The sequence below is a fragment of the Ranitomeya variabilis genome, chromosome 7 (assembly GCF_051348905.1).
Source record: "Ranitomeya variabilis isolate aRanVar5 chromosome 7, aRanVar5.hap1, whole genome shotgun sequence".
Lineage (NCBI taxonomy): Eukaryota > Metazoa > Chordata > Amphibia > Anura > Dendrobatidae > Ranitomeya > Ranitomeya variabilis.
Genome location: NC_135238.1, coordinates 249,309,701 through 249,334,480, shown reverse-complemented (window position 1 = coordinate 249,334,480; position 24,780 = coordinate 249,309,701). Strand labels below are relative to the sequence as shown.

The window sequence follows — 24,780 nt, the reverse complement described above, 5'->3', positions numbered from 1 at the left end:
CCCTAAGTCTTCTGAAGGGAATTTACGCTACTGTTTTGGGTTAGCTTCGGACCCGTTTAATCGAAGCTGGTGGCAGCGGTACCGTGCAGGCTTTTGGGTGATGTTGTAGGAACTGCGGCATTAATAATTATTGCTCCTGCCTGAGTGGGAGTAGTTTATCACGTCGCTGCAGCGTGCCCAATAGCCCGTACATAGCAGGCAGCCTTTCTGGCGACTATTTACCCTAGGTGCAGTACCTAATCTGACCTGCGGTTAAAGGGGGCGCCAGAGAGCTGCAAGTGTTAAGTGGAACTGTAAGCGGGATACATAAATCCCTGCAGTTCATGGTATATTGAAGAGCAGTGGGATAACTAGAATAAGCCCCTGCTGTAAACTAAGAGGTCAATAGCCTTGTGTGTGTTTTTTTTATCACATTGTGGCAGTGGAGGGATAACTAAGATAAGCCCCTCTGCACATGTGATAGCCGTCTGTTGGCCTAAAGTCACCCCGATCCGTGACGTAGGGGTGACGGTCACGGTGTGGATCCCTGACACATTGGTGGAAGCGGCTAAGGGATCGTGACAATTGGTGGCAAGGCGGTGGGATATTAGAGCATTAGTGATTTGGTTTGAGCAATCATTCCTCTCACTAAAAACTTGCAGAAAGTTCTTGCGAGGACTCTGCGCAAATAAGTTTGGAGAACGAACTCAGTGTTTATTAGTCTTGAGACAATTGTGTGTACTGGTAATTATCCCCTCCCTTCTCTTCGTTTTTCTATCCTATCTTTTATTTGGCAACCATGGCTGCGAAAGGAGAAGCCTGGTACACCCAGCAGAAGAAGGACACTTTTTCTGGGATATGCACATACCATGGCCTGAACCCCCAGGGTAAGAACAAGACTCAGTACAACTGTCTAGTCAATTTAAGTAGGGGAGTCTACAGCAAACCAACAACCAAAAGAAACAAACCTACCCCTTAAAAACATTAATCTTTATTAATATTCCAGTCTAATACCAATAATTATCAAAAAATGGATAAAAAACATCCCAGTTAGGGGACCCAAAGATTCTGGGATTAGAGACACCGCCTATCTATATCTCATTTATGTGCAAAAAATAACACAATAGAAAAAATCAACAAAACGTGAAAAATAACACTAAAAAAACAAAAAACATGAAAAAAACATAAAAAATGAAAATATTGGATATAGTATGCCTATATTGACCCTAATGTGCCCTCAGGTCTGATACCTTCCTTGCAGCGGAGGTTGGCACCCTAGATTTTTGACATGGCGCCCCCGCTCAACGGCGGCTGTCCCTTATTTCCCTAGGTACCCCTACAAATCTAATAACCACAGACAACAAATCCCATATATATGGATCAAATTAGATCCATAGAAAAACACTATTAAATACGCCAAATGCTGCACCTGATACTTAGACTAAAATTAGTTCAATAGTGGATATACAATAGTCAATAGAACTGCGCCTAAGTTGTTTTATATATACTAGTAGTAACTATGTCTAGCCAGCATCCCTATAATATAAACTTGTCCTAGATTAAGGCATAGATTTAAGTAACTCCTCATCTGTATTTTAGAGGAGAACGTGTTCATATGTAAATCACTTATCATAAAGGGGATATACTCCCAAAAATCTAATATTATTACTAGCCAAAGTTTTTAGCACAGTACTGAGCAGGTTAGTTATCACCCATATATTATTTTGTTTAAAGGCAGTTCAACTCCACACTCACAATTCCCTCATTTATAGACACCGGGAATATGTGTAAGTTATGTGCAACACTGACAGATCAAGTGCTTAATATACCATAAATCAGAGGGAACATCTGATGAATAAGGAGCTAAGTGGTTAATCTGCATTGAGCTTAGTGTTATGATGCAATTTATGGTATATTAAGCACTTGATCTGTCAGTGTTGCACATAACTTACACATATTCCCGGTGTCTATAAATGAGGGAATTGTGAGTGTGGAGTTGAACTGCCTTTAAACAAAATAATATATGGGTGATAACTAACCTGCTCAGTACTGTGCGAAAAACTTTGGCTAGTAATAATATTAGATTTTTGGGAGTATATCCTCTTTATGATAAGTGATTTACATATGAACACGTTCTCCTCTAAAATACAGATGAGGAGTTACTTAAATCTATGCCTTAATCTAGGACAAGTTTATATTATAGGGATGCTGGCTAGATATAGTTACTACTAGTATATATAAAACAACTTAGGCGCAGTTCTATTGACTATTGTATATCCACTATTGAACTAATTTTAGTCTAAGTATCAGGTGCAGCATTTGGCGTATTTAATAGTGTTTTTCTATGGATCTAATTTGATCCATATATATGGGATTTGTTGTCTGTGGTTATTAGATTTGTAGGGGTACCTAGGGAAATAAGGGACAGCCGCCGTTGAGCGGGGGCGCCATGTCGAAAATCTAGGGTGCCAACCTCCGCTGCAAGGAAGGTATCAGACCTGAGGGCACATTAGGGTCAATATAGGCATACTATATCCAATATTTTCATTTTTTATGTTTTTTTCATGTTTTTTGGTTTTTTAGTGTTATTTTTCACGTTTTGTTGTTTTTTCTATTGTGTTATTTTTTGCACATAAATGAGATATAGATAGGCGGTGTCTCTAATCCCAGAATCTTTGGGTCCCCTAACTGGGATGTTTTTTATCCATTTTTTGATAATTATTGGTATAAACTGGAGTATTAATAAAGATTAATGTTTTTAAGGGGTAGGTTTGTTTCTTTTGGTTGTTGGTAAGAACAAGACTCAAATGGTCGCTGAACTGGTGCAAATTGAAGCAGACCAAGCCAGGCCACAGAGCCCAGAGGCTGCAGAAGCCAGCACCAGCGAACATGGTGCTGCAGCAGAGGTCCAACCACTGAATACGGGCCCTACTGGCAACCAGGGGGGCGCAGACCTCCACCTGCAGCTGGCTCTGCAACAATGCTCCGCAGATAACCTAGAGAGACGTCTGCAGCTGATCCAGCAATACCAGGAGCGAGCCGAGCGAGAGGCCCAGCGAGAGGCAGAGAGAGCCGAGCGAGAGGCCCAGCGAGAGGCAGAGAGAGCTGAGCGAGAGGCCCAGCAAGCCGAGCGAGAGGCCCAAGCGGAGCGGGAGTACCAGCTGCAGATGGCCCAACTGCAAATGCAGGGGTCGTCCCAGTCCAGCCGTGAGCCCAGCAGCGCTCAGATACCGAAGCCCCGGCCTGACCACTTTCCTGTTATGGAAAAGGATGGGGACTTGGACACTTTTCTGCGGGCCTTTGAGAAAGCCTGCAGACAGTACCAGCTGCCTACACAAGAATGGGCATGATACCTGACACCAGGGCTGAGAGGCAAAGCTCTGGAGGCGTTTGCTGCACTCCCTCAAGAACAAGATGGTGACTATGAGGCTATCAAGCAGGCCCTCATAGCCAAGTACCAGCTTACACCCGAGGTGTACCGTAAGAAGTTCCGGACCCTCCAACGTGGCCCACACGACAGTTACAGTGATGTGGTGCATGGACTGGGGACCCACTTTGACCAGTGGACCCAAGGACTGTCAGTGACCACCTTTGCACAGCTGCGAGACCTGATGATCAAAGACCAGTTCTTCCATCTTTGCCCAGCTGAGGTGCGACAGTTCGTGATGGACAGAGAACCCAAAGACGTGACAAAAGCAGAGCAGATTGCCGATGCCTATGAGGCCAACCGTAGATCGGAAGTGCGGAAGCCAGTCACCACCAGCTGGAGAGGGGGTAAGCCTGCAACCAACGCCAGTACCCCTGCCAGCCAACACACCAGAGGTCCTGTCCCCGTGGCCAACAGCACCAGACCTACCACCGAACTTCGCCAGTGTTACCACTGCAGGCAGCCTGGTCATATCAGTACCTTCTGTCCAAACAAGCAGAAGAACCTCCCAGCCAAGGCCCCAGGGCCTAATGCAGCAGTTTTTTTGGTGGGTGGTGTGGTTGGGAGGGTGTGTGACAACGTACAGCAGGTGACTGTGGGAGGTCATGTTGCTACAGGCCTCAAGGACACCGGGGCTGAACGAACCCTCATCCGACCCGAACTGGCGGCCCCTGAAGAAATCATTCCGGGGAAAACCCTAACTGTCACGGGGATTGGGGGCATCAGCTGTCCCTTACCAATGGCCCGGGTTTATATTGATTGGGGTGCTGGGAGCGGGGTGAAGGAAGTGGGGCTGTCTGATAATTTGCCCACTGATGTTTTGTTGGGGACTGATTTGGGGAGGTTGGTTGAATACTACGTCACTGACACCCCTCCCCAATCTGCTAATAATGGTAAAGTTAACCCTGATGATGATGATGATGATGATGATGGGAAATCGCATGTGTTACCTGACCATGCTTTATCTTGTAATGATCCATCTGTTAACCATTTTTTCCCTAGGATTGATGGTGAAAATGTTGTACCTGTGCCAGCTGAACCTGATAATAATTTTTCTGTGAAAGTCGATGTGTCCATAGGTACAGGAGTGCTCAGCCACGTCGCTCTGCGGAGTGAGACGGCTGAGGAACCCCTAGCAGGGGCAAGTGTCGGTGCTACCGGAAATGGGGAGATACATGGGAACCGTGAGGAAGGTGATGCCATGCAATTGACCAGTGCCACCGAGGAAGGTAACTGGCCCATAAGTAGCAATGCTCCTGAGGTAATGGGGGTGGAAGGGGAGGTAGAGCCCATAGCAGCGTTGGCTGATGGGTCTGTAGAAATCCCTGGGGAGACAGCCTACGTAGCTGCTGTCACCTGCAGTCAGAGTGCTGTCACCCGCTGTCATAACTGTCTGCCTCCCGGACCCTCCTCAGTCATCAGTATGACTGAACCAGAGGTGGACCCAGAGCAGGTCCCAGAGGGCTCCCGTGGGGAAGGGACCCTGACGTCGCTTCTGGCTTCCCCTAGCCAGGAGTTTCAGGCCCCTCTGCACACAGATGCGAGCCTAGAGAGTTTGAGACAACTCGCCGGGACGCGCTTCTCCGAGGCTGATAAGGAGAAGGTGTTCTGGGAAGGAGGATGTTATGATCTGGTGGCCTAGGAGCAGCATGGACGAGCTCTGGAGTAGGTGGCCTCTATACTGACCGCAGACCCTGAACTTAACACCGCAACTATAAGTAGCCGTGGGATGTTCCTGTCACTCCCTCGACACCTCGTCACAGCCGGAGGACTAATTACCCCTAAAGAAAGAAAGAAACAGGAAAACTATCTTGCCTAAGAGAAAATCCCCAAAGGAAAGACAGCCCCCACAAATATTGACTGTGAGAGGAGAGGGAAATTACAAACGCAGACTGAAAACAGAATTTAGCAAAGGAGGCCACGCTACCTAGAAAGAAAAGACAGGACAGAGTACTGTGCGGTCAGTATTAAATTACTACAAAAATCCACCACAGAGAATACAAAAATCTCCACACCTAACTAAAGGCATGGAGGGTAACTCTGCGACTCCAGAGCTTCTAACTTGGTTGAATAAATCCTTACACAGACAAAGCTGGACAAGAAAAACATAGCAATTCACTGAACTATAAAGTCCACCGCATGTGGACTGCAAAAACAAAGCCAGGACTTATCTTTGATGATTTGGACAATCCAGCAGGAGAAACCAAGCAGAGATGTGAATCCTCCAGAAAAACAATGGACAACTGGCACTCACTAAAGAGTGAAGCCAGACTAAATAGCCCCGTCCAAAGTGGAAGCACCTGATGACTGCTGTGAAGGACAAACAGCAGCACTACCACTTATAACCACCGGAGGGAGCCCAAGAGCAGAACCCACAACAGAATTCACAACAGGAGGAAGGTTGTACCGGGAGACAGTACCCGGAGAATCACAAAAGGAGTGGTTGAGGGAAAGACAGCTGGTCGTCCCGCAGCAATTCCGGGGTGAGTTGTTGCGGATTGCCCATGAGATCCCGCTAGCAGGACACTTGGGGATCAGCAAAACAAAGGCCCGGCTGTCTCAACACTTCTATTGGCCTAAGATGGGGACAGATGTGTCAAACTACTGCCGCTCCTGTGTCACCTGTCAAAGAGTGGGGAAGGCGGGGCCTGCTCTTAAGGCTCCCCTGATTCCTTTGCCAGTGATAGAGGAGCCTTTCCAGAGGATCGCGGTGGACATTGTGGGCCCGCTGGCCGTCCCCAGCAGCTTTGGAAAGCAATACATCCTTACTGTGGTAGACTACGCTACCCGGTACCCAGAGGCAGTAGCTCTGTCGTCAACTAGGGCAGATAAGGTGGCGGATGCACTGTTGTCTATCTTTGCACGTGTAGGATTTCCCAGGGAGATGCTCACTGATCAAGGGACCCAATTCATGTCTCGCCTAATGGAGGCTCTCTGTAAGAAAATGCAGGTGAAGTACCTGGTATCGAGTGCGTATCACCCACAGACCAATGGCTTGTGTGAACGCTTCAATGGTACCCTCAAACAGATGCTACGCATGCTGGTTGAGACTCAAGGGCGCGACTGGGAGCGGTACCTCCCACACCTGCTGTTCGCTTACCGAGAGGTTCCGCAGGCCTCGACGGGGTTCTCTCCCTTCGAGCTCCTGTATGGCAGGCGAGTCCGGGGACCCCTTGGGTTGGTAAGAGAATCCTGGGAAGAGGAGCCGAACCCTTCTGAAGTGTCCCTAGTGGAGAATGTCATGCGCTTCCGTGACAAGATGCAGACCTTGACGCAGTTGGTGCATGACAACATGACGCAGGCTCAGGCTGATCAGAAGCACTGGTACGACCACAATGTCCGGGAGCGGACCTACCATGTGGGTCAAAAGGTGTGGGTGCTGGTCCCCGTACCAACGGATAAGCTTCAGGCAGCCTGGGAGGGCCCGTACGTCGTCCACCAACAGCTCAACCCGGTCACCTACGTGGTCACGCTTGACCACGCTCGGGGTAGGCGAAAGGCCTTTCACGTCAACATGATGAAGGCTCATCACGAACGTGAACCTTTCGTCCTACCGGTCTGCAGCGTACCCGAAGACGGGGAGGAAGACACCCTCCTGGACATGCTGGCCCAAGCCAAGGCCGGTGGGTCCATTGAGGACGTGGAGGTAAGCGCCTCGCTAGATGAACCACAGCGGTTGCAGTTGCAAACCACACTGGAACCCTTCCGGGTCGTGTTCTCGAACCGGCCTGGAAGGACTGAGTTAGCAGTCCATGAGATGGACACTGGGAATCACGCCCCACTACGGCGAACACCCTATCGAATCTCTGACCAGGTGCAGCAGATTATGCGCCAGGAGATCGATGAGATGTTACAGCTGGGGGTGATTCGACGGTCAAAGAGCGCGTGGGCCTCACCTGTAGTTCTCGTGCCAAAAAAGGACCGGACCACCCGGTTCTGCGTGGACTACAGGGGGCTCAACGCCATTACAGCCTCTGACGCGCTGTTGTGAACTCCGTTTTCAGGCTCCCTCTTGTGGTCACAGATGGTATTGTGTGACTTTGGTTTTTTGGCTCCCCCTGGTGGTTTGGTTTATTATCCTGCGGGTCTGCTGGATCAGCTGCCTCGTTATTCACCAGGGAGGCTCCTATTTAGCTCTGCTTCACTTCCACTTGTTGCCGGCTGTCAATGTATTCAGTGCTATTCTGATTACTCCTGATTATCTCGTTTTCTGCCTCTTCAGGATAAGCTAAGTTCTGTTTGAATATTTTTTGCTCATCTGCCTGCAATATGATTTCTGTGTATGATGAGTCTAGTCCAGCTTGCTAACATGTGATTTCTTTTTGCTGGTAAGCTCTGGGGTACGGAGTTGCTTCCCCGCACCGTTAGTTGGTGCGGGGGCTCGAGCAATCTCTGCGTGGATATTTTGAATAGGGTTTTTTATTGACTGCACAGTTTCCTTCCTATTTTCTGCTATCTAGTATTAGCGGGCCTCATTTGCTAAATCTGATTTCATCTCTGCGTTTGTGCTTTCCCCTTAACTCACCGTTAATATTTGTGGGGGGCTATTCTATATCTTTGGGGTCTTCCACTGAGGCAAGTGAGGACTTACTTTCCCTCCAGGAATAGTCAGTTTCTCAGGACGTGACGAGACGTCTAGGATTTTTTAGGTAACTTTCCACGGCTGCCTATAGTTGTTTGCGGATAGGATCAGGTTGCGGTCAATCTAGTTACCACTTCCCCAGAGCTAGTAGTCTGTTCAGTTACTTAGCTAGTCCGACCTGCGATCCTTGCCACTAGGATCATAACACGCGCACCCAATGCCGCGCATCGAGGAGCTGCTTGAGAAGTTAGCTGGCGCAAAATACCTGACAATAATGGATCTGAGTCGCGGATACTGGCAGATTCCCCTGAGCCCCGAGGCACAGGAGAAGTCCGCCTTTATCACACCCTTTGGACTGTACGAGTCCACTGTCATGCCCTTCGGCATGAAGAATGCCCCTGCCACTTTCCAGCGGATGGTCAACCTCCTGCTTCAGGGACTGGAGAAGTACGCAGTGGCATACTTGGATGACATTGCCATCTTCAGACCCTCCTGGGGGGAACACCTGCAGCATCTCGAGGAGGTGCTCAGGCGAATTCACTGAGCAGGGCTGACTATCAAGCCGGGAAAGTGCCAGATGGGCATGAGGGAGGTCCACTACCTGGGGCACTGGGTAGGCGGAGGCACGCTAAAGCCAGAGCCTGAGAAAGTGGGCGCGATCGTGAACTGGCCCACTCCTGGGACCAAGAAACAGGTGATGTCCTTCCTGGGCACTGCAGGGTACTATAGGCGCTTCGTACAGCACTATAGTAGCCTGGCAAAACCTTTGACGGACCTCACCAGGAAGAAGCTACCCCACATCGTCAACTGGACCGATGGCTGTGAGGGGGCCTTCCAGGCATTGAAAGCTGCACTGTGCAACGCCCCTGTGTTGAAAGCAGTCGACAGCAGTCGACCGTTCTTGGTACAGACTGACGCCAGCGAGTTTGGCCTCGGTGCTGTGCTCAGCCAGGTTGACTCGGAGGACCAAGAGCACCCCGTGTTGTACCTGAGCCGGAAACTTTTGCCGAGGGAAGTGGCCTACTCCACCATCGAGAAGGAGTGCCTGGCCATAGTCTGGGCCCTGCAGCGCTTGCAGCCCTACTTGTATGGTCGCACCTTCACCGTGGTGACCGACCACGACCCTCTGCGCTGGCTAAGCACCATGTGTGGAACCAACGGCAGGTTGCTACGCTGGAGCCTTGCCCTTCAGCAATTTGACTTCACCATTGAACACAAAGCGGGCAGGCCAATGCCGATGGACTATCCCGACAGGGTGAACCTACTGAGGTGCGCATGGAGGTATACCGTGGGGTTCTACCTCCCTAGCGCACTCCAAAAGCGGGAGGTATCACGATATGGTATGAAATACATAAGTTTAGTTTCTCTGCCAGCACACATAGGGTGGGCGCTGACCCCCCCTTCACTGTGTTTTAGCTTTCCTTCTCAGAGAGTGTGGGGGTTTTATGAGAGCCAAGGTATTTACGACCGGCATTTCCTGCCGTGTAAGCTCTTGTCCAGCTATAACAGGACTAGAAACTTCTAGAATCCATGAAAGTTCTTTGTTTGGTTTTTGTAAGATATTAAGCAAACCATTTAAGATAAGAACACGAAAATATATATTCTTATTCTCCCTCGATGGATCTACCCATCACTCTAAACACGGGCGTCTAACTCCATCTGGTAAAGAAGTAGGGATTTCTCGGTAAATATGTATCCCAGACAGGACATATTTGATCTCATTAGAATGCCCACGTTAATCCGAGATGAATGCTGGGTTTGTTATGACTATGACATGTTTTGTAGCAAAGTTATAGAAAGTAGATAAATTTAAGGTTGAAGTACTCAGAATGTAGAGAGAGGAGGGTCTGGATAAGCCAGCCTTTCTGTGATGTCACTAGCTGCAGGTTTTAAGTTTGTGGCAGGCTCCCCAGCAGGTCTTCTTGTCTTTTCCTGGAGAGCCCTGAGCACGTCCAATGAGCTGGGACGCATGGTTGCCTGCAATGCAATGAACTGAGAATATGTGAGTGTTATCTTTTCTCCTTTAATCCCCTTTATGTTATAATTACCTTGTACATATTTGCAATTGTCTCATTTGTAACATCTTTGTAAAATATTTTGATAAAGCACTGCCTACATTTTGTGGGGTATATTATTTCATGCCAGTTCTTTCTCCATGCTCTAAAAACGTACCCTAAGTCTTCTGAAGGGAATTTACGCTACTGTTTTGGGTTAGCTTCGGACCCGTTTAATCAAAGCTGGTGGCAGCGATACCGTGCAGGCTTTTGGGTGATGTTGTAGCGACTGCGGCATTAATAATTATTGTTCCTGCCTGAGTGGGAGTAGTTATCGCATTGCTGCAGCGTGCCCAATAGCCTGTACATAGCAGGCAGCCTTTCTGGCGACTATTTACCCTAGGTGCAGTACCTAATCTGACCTGCGGGTAAAGGGGGCGCCAGAGAGCTGCAAGTGTTAAGTGGAACTGTAAGCGGGATACATAAATCCCTGCAGTTCATGGTATATTGAAGAGCAGTGGGATACCTAGAATAAGCCCCTGCTGTAAACTAAGAGGTCAATAGCCTTGTGTGTGTTTTTTTATCACATTGTGGCAGTGGAGGGATAACTAAGATAAGTCCTCTGCACATGTGATAGCCGTCTGTTGGCCTAAAGTCACCCCGATCCGTGACGTAGGGGTGACGGTCACGGTGTGGATCCCTGACACATTGGTGGAAGCGGCTAAGGGATCGTGACAAGTGGTAGATAGTAGTAGCATATTTCCGGGACTCATCGCCCGTGTGTTCAGTGAGTGGTGGCAGCGTGTATGTGCGTGTGTGTGGCCTGGGTCGGTGTGTGATTTATGCTCCCATTACAGCATAGGACAGAGGTTGAATGCTGGACTGAGAGAGGGGAGATAGATTAACCCTTGCAGGTGCAATCCCAAGTCACGTGCTGAGAGCGGGTACATGACGAATTAGTGACAGCACGGAGAGGGATCCGTGACATCCACCTTATCTCCACCTCAGGGTATGGTCTGGGGCTTAAATAGCTGGGCTCCATAGGCAGACAGGGTTCAGTTGAGATGGAGAGAGGATCTCCAGTGGTTTGTGTCCTGAGGAGGTAAGACTGAACCTGCGTTGCTCCAGAGCGGGCACCTCCCCGCAAATGTAAGGACTGTGTAACAGCATTTTTGCTTTCTTTGCTGTTTTCCCGTATGCTCTTGAAAGGCTGTGTTTTACTTTCTCCTTCTTGTCATTTTATGCCACCATGTAATAAATCAACGGAAGATATAAAGAGACAGTGTTCCTATTTTCTACCTCTACCTCCATGTACCGCTGAGTGAGTTGTACTATCACAAATGGTGTTTTGAATGTGGGCAACATTCTGGGAACACTAGTAACAGCTGTGGTCAAACCGCATGTCCTTGGTAATAGAGGCTACAAGCCAGCTGTCAAAGGGTTACTGCAACAGAGACCGTAGTGTCTGATTACTCCTACTCCGGCGCTGAAAAGAAGCACTTCTCCATTCTTTTCAAATGGTGTTAATTTCTTTTGGCAGAACAGGGGTTAATCGGCCATGTTGGGAGCTCTGGGAGTCTGAGCTCTCAGATGCTTGGTTAGCCACTCATATCCGCTTTATAATCTGGGTCATGATTCAAACCCATATCAGAGCTACCTTATGCTGCTTGGCTTGGACAAGAGGTGTTTAGGTGCTTATATGAGGAGTTTGGAGGAGTGATCTGTGACTGTTGCGTGGATTTGTAAGTCTTAAAATTCCATTCCCTTCTCTTATTTTGGTTTATCCCCATCCTCCATTCCCCAGTGCATTCCTCTGTTATTTGTGAGTGAATATTTGTATGCCTGGTATTTTCAGTAACCCTTGTTCGTGTTGCCTTGTTTGTTGGGTTGGTGTACTGCTGTGCACGGCAGCTCTCTTCTTCTCTGGGTGGGAGAAGGGAACCGACAGAGGGCTGATTCAGGAAATAAGGCAAGAGTGGAGGCCTCGGCATTTTCACTTTCGGAAGTATCCTGGGGAATAAGGTGTTCCCTAGTGTTAGGGACAGGGAAGGAGCCCCTGGTCCCAGGTCACCCGACAGCTGAGTCGTGACCCCAGCATATAACGTCAGGTACAATGGAGGACCTGCTCAAGCATCTCGTGAACGCGCAGCAGCAGCAACAGCTGGAACATCAGGAGACAAGTAAGCTGCTTATCCAGCAGATGAAAAAGCAGCAGCAGCAACAACAGCAGCAATACCAACAGGACCAGTTCAGAAAACAGCAGCAGCAGACTGAGTTGCTTGCCGAGGCAGTTCGTGGGAGAACGGAAGCCAGTTCCACAAGTCCAGGTGATGACACAATCCATTTGGAAGGCGGTAAGACGAACAATGCAGCAATGATGTAGAGGCATTTTTGACTGTGTTTGAGTGGGTTTCAAAGTGGGAGAAGCTGCCCCTAGAGCAGTGGGCGGAGGTGCTGGCCCCCTATTTGTCTGGCGATCCCAAGAAGACTTATTATGATTTAGCTTACAACATGCCCAGGAATATGACAAATTAAAAACCGAGAGATTGGCAAGCTCCAGTGTCACTATGTCTGTCAGAATCCAAAGGGTTCATAACTGGGCATATTGAGTTGACAAACCCCTTCGCTCTCAGATGTTTGATCTACTGCATCTGGTACAGAAATAGTTGCAGCCAGAATCCTCCCCTCCAGCCCCTTCCCCCCTCAAGTAGTGTACATACTAGTGACCTCAACAGGTCGCTTGTCAAGTACACGTAAACATGGCCGACATAACTCATGGTTCCTGGTTGGACAATCCATTAGCATTTGTGTCGACTGCCTCATTTTTGTTGTATGGTGCAGTTGTAGGCTTAACGGCGGGCTTCATTTTACATCCTCTTTGACTTAAACTCTGCTTCCTGCACCCACAAATTGACATTGTAGCTCTCCCACATCATTTCCTAAGACAATATCTTCAGGCAATCCCCTCATCACCCCACCACGCATTGCTTGACCCCAAAGCCAAAGTCCAGTTCTACACTTGCTTTTCGGATATCCTTTCATTGACCTACAGCTAATTCAATGGTAATCCCAGGTCCATGCTGTATTGCCTCTGGCCGAACCACTCTGGATCAGCTATGGTGAGAAATGCCCCAGAGTCACAAAAACCAAGAACTCTCCGACCATCCAGCATAACCTCCTGTAAGTGCTTTCTTTGAGGATTAAAGGAACTCGTGGCTGTGGCCCGCACCCCATAAACCCCTAATGGTCGAACATGGGTTTCTGAGATATTAGGAAAATCAATTTGTAGAGGTGCCACCTCTTCCTCCATTGTGTTTGGCTGTAAATAATTGATAGGCCGATTTGGTGCAGGGTCACTCCTCAATTGACCCTGAGGGCAGGTGTCTTGCAGATGCCCAGTCTGCCCACATTGGTAACAGCTGCGCTGTATCGCTCTCCTTCCCATATGCACTTTGGGGACAGAGGTAAGGGAACCTGGAGGCTGATATCTATGTGACAGTGCATGAGGTGGTTCTTGGGGTTGAGACCGATTTCTCCACTGTATAGCTGGGCAGGTGGTCTGCGGATGCCCACATCCATAACACCTGTGCTCTACTACTTTCTCTCCTTGTAGCATTTCAGAGGAAGAGGCAGGACTAGCTGGAAGGCGAGTCACATGGTTATCAACATGAGGTGGTGGTCTAGTGAGACAGCAACCTTTGGGGACTGAAGGACAAGAGACCACTGGTGTTGGGGTGTTGGTAGTTTTTACTTCATCCACCAGTAAATATTTCCACTGAGGCTTGATGGTGAGAACCTCATCAGCTAAAGCAGCAGCTTGCTCCACTGTCACTGGGTTCCTCTCTCGCATCCATTCCCGGATCTCAGTGGGGCATTTGGCATAGAACTGTTCTTTTAGGATGACCTGGAGGAACGCCTCCCAAGTTAAGGCCCCCTCTCCCTCCAGCCAGCGTTGACATACTTGTTTGACCTGTGGGCATATCTTGAAAGACACTTCCCCCTCACAGGCTAAGGAGCGGAACTGCGCTCTGTAAGTGTCTGGAGTTACAGCATAATGTTCCAAGATGGTGTCTTTAATATTCCCATAATCGCAGTTCCACTGAGAGTCCATAGCTCTATAGGCTTCAGCAGCTCCACCCTCTAAGAGCCCCACTAGATGTCTGACTCGCTCCCTTTCCGGGACTTTCATTAATCGACATTGATGTTCGAAGTCCTGGAAGAAGCCCTCAATGTCGCCAGCAGCCTCGTTAAACGGCTTAAAGTCTTACGGGACACCCTTGAAAATTCCTTCATGGTGGGGTGCTGTGGTTACAGTCTGTCTGGAGCTTCTAGCTGCTTCCACCATGAGCTGTCTCTCCTTAGCTGTGCGAATGGCCTCTCTCTAGTGGTCTATGGTGGCCTCATCCCCAAGAAATGCCATCTCCTCCTCGCACCACACAACCCACTGACTTTTTTAGGTATTTACCTGCAGCTCCTGTCTTTCCTCCCTTTGCTGTGGGAATCCTTCTTTGGTTCCATCTTGCAGGTAAGCTCCTTCCAAAGCCTTAATTAGTTGGTCCTTGGTCAGTCCTTTATAGCAGACTCCTAATTCACGGGCCTTTGTTTGTAAACTCCCCACAGTCCAGTTCCTGTATCCTGAGGTTCCGGTTCCAGACATTGATGAGCCACTGTCCTCCATTCCCTCTGCTCTGACCCCACTGCTTGCCACCACTTTGTGACGGGGTTTGCGACAGAGCAACAAGAGACACCAGGCCGATAGACAATCCAACAAGATTTATTGGAACAGGGAACTAAGATAACACAAATGAAAGTAATTCTGCAGCGTCCATAAGTAGTCCACAATGAATCTGCAGCGCCCCAGGGTCCTGGTCGTTGCAGTAATATCATTCTCCTCTAGGGGGGAGTGATGTTACGTTTGAAGGCAAAGAAGGAGATCTCTTTACCAGGTATCACAAACAGGCAACACATTTCATACTCCAGTCCACCAGGGGGAGCTATGCTCCTATTTATTAGGGCACTCTTCACACTTTGGTTAAAACTGGTGGCATGGAGAGGAAGTTAGGCTGATGCTGTCTGAGCTTTGCTCAGGTAGTTGGTCCCTGACAGGGGTGGGAGCCTGTCAGAGGCCTAGACAAAAGGTCACGGCACTGCGCCTGCCCTACGTGCGGCAGTTCCTAAGAACGGACACGAAAGCGAACTGTATTGTAGAGAGGGTGAGAAAAGAAGTCATAGCAAAAGGAGTGGAAACCAGAAGGAGCTCTGCCCTGTAAAGGCTGCCTCCTTCTGAGGCGCAGTATCCCGGTAGCCGGAACACCGAGGGAGCAACAGTTCTTTATGCCTTGCTCCAGAGACCGGCAGGACAGCTAATTTCACATTACTGATCTGCCCCACACCCAGGAGGCAAGGTGGCACCCACGAGAGGCCGGGGCATGATAGAGTACCTGTAAAAAGCCTCAAGCCACCGGTCATACGGGTTGTCCTATCCATCCGGGGGACAGAGAGAGAGAGAGACATAACATCTAGAACACCTACAACATCTGTGAGGACCTTATGAGAGGCTCAGCAATAAGGTACTACAACACCAAGGCGCTAGAGGAAGGCTACTGATTTCCACCTGGATAAGGGGACTCTGGATTTGCCTCCAAACCGGCCAGACTCTACTGCCCTGGGATCTGGTGCTCTGGACTGTGGATGCTGAAGTCTACAGTAAAAGGTAAAGATAATAAAAACATTCTCCAAGCCATTATTAGCTACATGTACGGCGATGCACTCATTTGCATCTATATCTGTGATATTAGCGACTCAAATTTACATAGTGTGTACAAAAAAGGACTGAGTCAATGCTAGTTTAACATACAAAGTGAATAAACTTTTTATTTCAACCTGTAGATCACACACAAGTCAATTCAGTACAAAAGTTAAAAAAGCAACGTATAGAGCAGTATTAGAGAAGAATATATATACTGGGTCAATGATAAAATTCCAAGATAATGAGTACCGGTAACTATGCTAAGCACCTAGGGCAAGTATGAAATAAAATTGCTGCTTATGAATATTATGTCGCTGGTGGTTAATGAGTCGGTTCTGCTGGGAGGCCAATAGAGGCCATAATAGAGATCTCACAGGTGCACATAGCTACCAATCAATGTTGCAAAAAGACCCCATAGCCTCAAATATACTGGCCACCATCTTCTGAAAGCCACACATAAGTCAGCAGCAAAGAAAGAACAATAGACACAATTAAATACTATTACCCGTCATGGTACAGAGCAAGGAAGCCGGGACTCACTCCCCAACGTATGTTTCGGTATGGATCTCCTTCTTCAGGGGGCGTGGCTTTCAGAAAATGGTGGCCAGTATATTTGAGGCTATGGGGTCTTTTTGCAACATTGATTGGTAGCTATGTGCACCTGTGAGATTTCTATCATGGCCTCTATTGGCCTCCTAGCAGAACCGACTCATTAACCACCAGCGACATAATATTCATAAGCAGCAATTTTATTTCATACTTGCCCGCGGTGCTTAGCATCGTTAGCGGTACTCATTATCTTGGATTTTTATCATTGACCCAGTATATATATTCTTGTCTAATACTGCTCTATGCGTTGCTTTTTCAACTTTTGTACTGAATTGACTTGTGTGTGATCTACGGGTTGAAATAAAAAAATTATTCACTTTGTGTGTTAAACTAGCATTGACTCAGTAAAAGGTAAAGAGACTGCAACCTTGTGTCCTCGTTCTTCATTGCGCCTCTCACCATCCACCATCTACACTGTTGTGAATTCTGCTCTTGGGCTCCCTCCGGTGGTTGTCGGTGGTAGTGCAGTTGTCTTGGGGTTGTAATCCGGGCAGGTGTTTCTGCTTATTGCAGCTCTATTAGGTATTTAGGTGTGCAGGCTCCATGAGTCAGTGCCAGTTGTCCATTGTACTTGGAGGGATTGCATCTCTCTCTGGCACCTCGTGCCATGCTGCCAATTCAGATAAGATAAGCGTCAGTTTTTTTGTCTCTGTGCACACATGCACTGTGCTTTGCAATTCAGTGTAATTTATTGTGTTTTTGTCCAGCTTTGACTTTGTTTGGATTTTTCAGTCTGCTGGATTCTCAGGAGATGCAGATATACTATGTCTTTAGTTAGATGTGGAATATTTGTATTTTCTGCTGTGGATATTTTTAGGATTTTAATACTGACCGCTTAGAATTCTGTCCTATCCTTTACTATTTAGCTAGAAGTGCCTCTTTTGCTAAATCCTGTTTTTCTGCCTGCGTGTGTCTTCCTCTTATACTCACAGTCAATATTTGTGGGGGGGGCTGTCTATCCTTTGGGGTTGTGCTCTGAGGCAAGATAGAATTCCTATTTCTATCTATAGGGGTATTTAGTCCTCCGGCTGTGTCGAGTGTTATGAACTGGTGGTTTAGGAGCAACATGGGACGAGCTCTGGAGGAGGTGGTACCTGTACTAACCGCAGTTCCTGAGCTTATCACAACACTAGAAGTAGCCATGGGATGTTCCTGTCACTCCCTAGACACCTCGTCACAGCCGGAAGAATAACTACCCCTAAAGATGGAAACAGGAAAGCTATCTTGCCTCAGAGAAAATCCCCAAAGGAAAGGCAGCCCCCCACAAATATTGACTGTGAGTGGAGAGGGAAATGACATACGCAGAATGAAATCAGAATGTAGCAAGGAGGCCAGTCTAGATAGATAGATCAGGACAGAATACTGTGCGGTCAGTATAAAAAAACTAGAAAAATCCACCACAGAGTTTACAAAAATCTCCACACCTGACTAAAGGTGTGGAGGGTAAGTCTGCTTCCCAGAGCCTCCAGCTAAACTGAATAAATCCATATTGACAAGCTGGACAAGAAAAAACATAGAAAGAGCTGAACGATTAAGTCCACAATATGTGGACAGCAAAAGAACAAGCAAGGACTTATCTTTGCTGAACTGGTCAGAATATCAGGGAAATCCAAGCAGAGATGTGAATCCAACCAGGAACCCTTGACAACTGGCCCAGGCTGAAGGATAGAGCCAGGATAAATAGCCGAGCCAGAAAGACGATCAGTGGAAGCAGCTGCTGACTGCTAAATCCAAGGAGCAGCAGTTCCACTCAAAACCACCAGAAGGAGCCCAAGAGCAGAACTCACAAAAGTGCCACTTACAACCACCGGAGGGAGCCCAAGAGCGGAATTCACAACAGTACCTCCCCTTGAGGAGGGGTCACCGAACCCTCACCAGAGCCCCCAGGCCGATCAGGGCGAGCCAAGTGAAAGGCACGAACCAAATCGGCGGCATGGACATCGGAGGCAACAACCCAAGAATTATCCTCCTGGCCATAACCCTTCCACTTGACAAGATACTGAAGCCTCCGCCTCGAAAAACGAGAATCCAAAATCTTCTCCACCAAATATTCCAACTCCCCCTCAACCAACACCGGGGCAGGAGGATCAACAGAGGGAACAACGGGCACCACATATCTCCGCAACAAAGATCTATGGAAAACATTATGGATGGCAAAAGAGGCTGGAAGGGCCAAACGAAAAGACACCGGATTGATAATCTCAGAAATCTTATAAGGACCAATAAACCGAGGCTTGAACTTAGGGGAAGAAACCTTCATAGGAACATGACGAGAAGATAACCAGACTAAATCCCCCACCCGAAGCCGGGGACCAACACACCGACGGCGGTTAGCAAAACGTTGAGCCTTTTCCTGAGACAACGTCAAATTGTCTACCACATGAGTCCAAATCTGCTGTAACCTGTCCACCACCGAATCTACACCAGGACAATCAGAAGGCTCAACCTGCCCCGAAGAAAAACGAGGATGAAAACCAAAATTACAAAAGAAAGGCGAAACCAAAGTAGCCGAACTAGCCCGATTATTAAGGGCAAACTCGGCCAACGGCAAGAAAACCACCCAATCATCCTGATCAGCAGACACAAAGCATCTCAAATAGGTTTCCAAGGTCTGATTAGTTCGCTCAGTTTGGCCATTTGTCTGAGGATGGAACGCCGAAGAAAAAGACAAATCAATGCCCATCCTAGCACAAAAGGCCCGCCAAAACCTAGAAACAAACTGGGAACCTCTGTCAGACACAATATTCTCCGGAATGCCATGCAAACGAACCACATGGTGAAAAAACAATGGAACCAAATCAGAGGAGGAAGGCAATTTAGGCAAAGGTACCAAATGGACCATTTTAGAGAACCGGTCACAAACCACCCAGATAACAGACATCTTCTGGGAAACAGGAAGATCCGAAATAAAATCCATGGAAATATGCGTCCAGGGCCTCTCAGGGACCGGCAAAGGCAAAAGCAACCCACTAGCGCGGGAACAGCAAGGCTTGGCCCGGGCACAAGTCCCACAGGACTGCACAAAAGAACGCACATCCCGTGACAAGAAAGGCCACCAAAAGGACCTAGCGACCAAATCTCTGGTACCAAAAATCCCAGGATGACCAGCCAACACTGAAGAATGAACCTCAGAAATTACCTTACTAGTCCATCTATCAGGAACAAACAGCTTCCCCACTGGACAGCAGTCAGGTTTATCAGCCTGAAATTCCTGAAGCACCTGCCGCAAATCAGGGGAGATGGCAGAAAGAATCACCCCTTCCTTAAGAATGCCAACCGGCTCAAGGACTCCAGGAGAATCAGGCAAAAAACTTCTAGAGAGGGCATCAGCCTTAACATTCTTAGATCCCGGAAGATACGAGACCACAAAATCAAAACGGGAGAAAAACAGGGACCATCGAGCCTGTCTAGGGTTCAGCCGCTTGGCCGACTCGAGGTAAATCAGATTCTTATGATCGGTCAAGACCACAACGTGGTGCTTGGCTCCCTCAAGCCAATGTCGCCACTCCTCAAATGCCCACTTCACAGCCAACAACTCCCGATTGCCAATGTCATAATTGCGCTCCGCAGGCGAAAACTTTCTGGAAAAAAAGGCACACGGTTTCATCAAAGAACCATCAGAATTCCTCTGAGACAAAACGGCCCCTGCCCCAATCTCAGAGGCGTCAACCTCAACCTGAAAAGGAAGAGAAACATCCGGCTGACGCAAAACAGGGGCAGAAGTAAATCGGCATTTAAGCTCCTGAAAGGCCTCAACCGCCGCAGAGGACCAATTCGTCACATCAGCGCCTTTCTTCGTCAAATCGGTCAGGGGCTTAACCACACTGGAAAAGTTGGCAATGAAACGGCGATAAAAATTAGCAAAGCCCAAAAATTTCTGAAGGCTCTTCACCGATGTGGGTTGAATCCAGTCATGAATGGCTTGGACCTTAACAGGATCCATTTCTATAGACGAGGGAGAAAAAATAAAACCCAAAAAAGAGACCTTCTGAACTCCAAATAGGCACTAAGACCCCTTCACAAATAAAGCATTATCACGAAGGATCTGGAATACCATCCTGACTTGTTTCACACGAGACTCCCAATCATCGGAAAAAATCAAAATATCATCCAAATACACAATCATGAATTTATCAAGATAATTGCAGAAAATATCATGCATGAAGGACTGAAATACAGAAGGAGCATTAGAAAGCCCGAAAGGCATCACAAGGTATTCAAAATGGCCTTTGGGCGTATTAAATGCAGTTTTCCATTCGTCACCCTGTTTAATACGAACAAGATTATATGCCCCTCGAAGGTCAATCTTAGTAAACCAACTAGCCCCCTTAATCCGAGCAAACAAATCAGAAAGCAAAGGTAAAGGGTATTGGAATTTGACCGTGATCTTATTAAGAAGGCGATAATCAATACAATGTCTCAAGGAGCCATCCTTCTTGGCAACAAAAAAGAATCCTGCTCCCAATGGTGACGAAGACGGATGAATATGCCCCTTCTCCAAAGACTCCTTGACATAACTCCACATGGCGGCATGCTCTGGCACAGACAGATTGAAAAGTCGGCCCTTAGGGAACTTACCGCCAGGAATCAAGTTAATAGCACAATCACAGTCCCAATGTGGAGGAAGGGAACTGGACTTGGGCTCATCAAATACATCCTAGAAATCCGACAAAAACTCAGGGACTTCAGAAGAGGGGGAAGAGGAAATTGACATCAAAGGAACGTCACAATGTACCCCTTGACAACCCCAACTAGTCACAGACATAGATTTCCAATCCAGCACCGGATTATGTTCCTGTAACCATGGAAAACCCAGTACAACAACATCATGCAAGTTATGCAACACCAGAAAACGGCAATCTTCCTGATGTGCTGGAGCCAGACACATGGTCAGCTGAGTCTAATACTGAGGTTTATTCTTGGCCAATGGTGTAGCATCAATGCCCCTCAAAGGAATAGGGTTCTGCAAAGGCTGCAAGGAAAAACCACAGCGCCTGGCGAATTCCAAGTCCATTAAGTTCAGGGCAGCGCCTGAATCCACAAATGCCATGACAGAAAAGGACGATAATGAGCAAATCAGGGTCACAGATAAGAGAAATTTAGGCTGTACAGTACTGATGGTAACAGACCTAGCGACCCTCTTAGTACGCTTAGGGCAGTCAGAAACAACATGAGCAGAATCAGCACAGTAAAAACACAGCCCATTCTGACGTCTGAATCCCTGCCGTTCTGCTCTAGTCAAAATCCTATCACATTGCATAGGCTCAGGACTCCGCTCAGAGGACACTGCCATATGGTGCACAACTTTGCGCTCTCGCAGGCACCGATCAATCTGAATGGCTAGAGACTTAGATTCGCTCAAACCCGCAGGTGTGGGGAACCCCACCATAACATCTTTAAGGGCTTCAGAAAGACCCTTTCTGAAAATTGCTGCCAGAGCATCCTCATTCCATTTAGTGAGCACAGACCATTTTCTAAATTTCTGGCAGTATAATTCTGCCGCTTCCTGACCCTGACATAGGGCCAAGAAGGTTTTTTCTGCATGATCCACAGAATTAGGTTCGTCATACAATAATCCGAGCGCTTGAAAAAATGCGTCTACATTAAGCAATGCCGGATTCCCTGATTCAAGGGAGAATGCCCAGTCCTGAGGGTCCCCACGCAGCAGAGAGATGACAATCTTAACCTGCTGAATGGGATCACCAGAGGAACGGGGTTTCAAAGCAAAAATCAATTTGCAGTTATTTTTAAAGTTCAAAAACTTAGATCTGTCCCCAAAAAACAAATCAGGAGTAGGAATTTTAGGCACTAAAGCCGGAGTCTGGACAACATAATCTTGGATACTCTGTACTCTTGCAGCAAGTTGATCCACACGAGAAAACAAACCCTGAACATCCATGCCAGTGCCAAAATCCTGAACCACCCAGAGATTAAGAGGGAAAAAAAAAAGACAAAACAGACTGCAAAAAAAAAAAAATGGCTCAGAACTTTTTTTTCCTTCTTTTGAGATGCATTTAATTCATTTTTGGCCAGTTGTACTGTTATGAACTGGTGGTTTAGGAGCAACATGGGACAAGCTCTGGAGGTGGTACCTGTACTAACCGCAGTTCCTGAGCTTATCACAACACTAGAAGTAGCCATGGGATGTTCCTGTCACTCCCTAGACACCTCATCACAGCTGGAGGACTAACTACCCCTAAAGATGGAAACAGGAAAGCTATCTTGCCTCAGAGAAAATCCCCAAAGGAAAGGCAGCCCCCCACAAATATTGACTGTGAGTGGAGAGGGAAATGACATACGCAGAATGAAATCAGAATGTAGCAAGGAGGCCAGTCTAGCTAGATAGATAGAACAGGACAGAATACTGTGCGGTCAGTATAAAAAAACTAGAAAAATCCACCACAGAGTTTACAAAAATCTCCACACCTGACTAAAGGTGTGGAGGGTAAGTCTGCTTCCCAGAGCCTCCAGCTAAACTGAATAAATCCATATTGACAAGCTGGACAAGAAAAAACATAGAAAGAGCTGAACGATTAAGTCCACAATATGTGGACAGCAAAAGAACAAGCAAGGACTTATCTTTGCTGAACTGGTCAGAATATCAGGGAAATCCAAGCAGAGATGTGAATCCAACCAGGAACCCTTGACAACTGGCCCAGGCTGAAGGATAGAGCCAGGATAAATAGCCGAGCCAGAAAGACGATCAGTGGAAGCAGCTGCTGACTGCTAAATCCAAGGAGCAGCAGTTCCACTCAAAACCACAGGAGGGAGCCCAAGAGCAGAACTCACAAAAGTGCCACTTACAACCACCGGAGGGAGCCCAAGAGCGGAATTCACAACAGTCGAGGTGTCTAGGACGTGTTAGGTACATCCCACGGCTACTTCTAGTTGCGTTGTTAGTTTAGGGTTTGCGGTCAGTACAGGTACCACATCTCCTGAGAAAGTCTTTCATGCAGCTCCAAGGTTACCAGATCATAACCGTACAACTGGCCAACAATGAGTTAAATGCATCTCAGAAGAAGGGAAGAAAGAGCAATTTTTTTTTCTGTAGTCTGCTTTGGCTTTTCTTCCCTCTTTTCCTCTGGGTGACTGAGGAGTCTTGTGCTAGCATGGATGTTCAGGGATTAGTTTCTCGTGTAGACCAGCTTGCTGCTTTAGTACAGGGCATTTCTGATTATATTACTCAGACTCTGCTTCTAGAGCCTAGGATTCCTACTCCTGATTTGTTTTTTGGGGTCAGATCCAAATTTTTGAGTTTTAAAAACAACTGTAAACTGTTTTTTGCTCTGAAGCCTCGTTCCTCTGGTGATCCCATTCAGCAGGTTAAAATTGTCATAGCCCTGCTGTGTGGCGACCCTCAGGATTGGGCATTTTCCCTGGAATCTGGGAATCCGGCCTTGCTTAATGTAGACGCCTTTTTTCAGGCTTTAGGATTATTATATGATGAACCAAATTCTGTGGATCAAGCGGAGAAGACCTTGTTGGCCCTGTCTCAGGGTCAAGAAGCGGCAGAATTGTATAGTCAGAAATTTAGAAAATGGTCTGTGCTGACTAAATGGAATGAGGATGCTTTGGCGGCAATTTTCAGAAAGGGTCTTTCTGAATCTGTTAAAGATGTTATGGTGGGGTTTCCCACGCCTGTTGGTCTGAGTGATTCTATGTCTCTGGCCATTCAGATTGATCGGCGCTTGTGGCAGCGCAGAACTGTGCACGCTGTGGCGTTGTCCTCAGAGCAGATGCCTGAGCCTATGCAGTGTGATAGGATTCTGTCTAGAACGGAACAACAGGGATTCAGACGTCAGAATAGGTTGTGTTTTTATTGTGGCGATGCTTCTCATGTCATTTCAGTCTGCCCTAAGCGTACAAAGAGGATCGCTAGTTCAGTTACCATCGGAACTGTACAACCTAAATTTCTGTTATCTGTGACCTTGATCTGCTACAACCTAAATTTCTGTTATCTGTGACCTTGATCTGCTCATTGTCGTCATTTTCTGTCATGGCGTTTGTGGATTCAGGCGCCGCCCTGAACTTAATGGACTTTGAGTTTGCCAGGCGTTGTGGTTTCCCCTTGCAGTCTTTGCAGAACCCAATTCCTTTGCATTGATGCTACACCTCTGGCTAAAAATAAACCCCAGTTTTGGACACAGGTGACCATGTGCATGGTGCCAGCCCATCAGGAAGATTGTCGTTTTCTGGTGCTGCATAATTTGCATGATGCTATTGTGCTGGGTTTTCCGTGGTTGCAGGTGCATAATCCTGTGTTGGATTGGAAGTCTATGTCTGTGACTAGCTGGGGTTGTCAGGGGGTTCATAATGACGTTCCTGTGATGTCAATCTCCTCTTCCTCCTCTACTGAAGTTCCAGAGTTTTTGTCTGATTTTCAGGATGTATTCGATGAGCCCAAGTCCAGTTCCCTTCCACCGCATAGGGACTGTGATTG

The 24,780-nt window shown here is 47.5% G+C and overlaps 1 protein-coding gene across 8 annotated transcripts in view; it reads right to left on the bottom strand.

The window, feature by feature from the left end:
• DPP10 (dipeptidyl peptidase like 10) overlaps positions 1–24,780 on the bottom strand; it is a 652,879-nt gene that overhangs the window by 401,633 nt on the left and 226,466 nt on the right. The window lies entirely within an intron of this gene.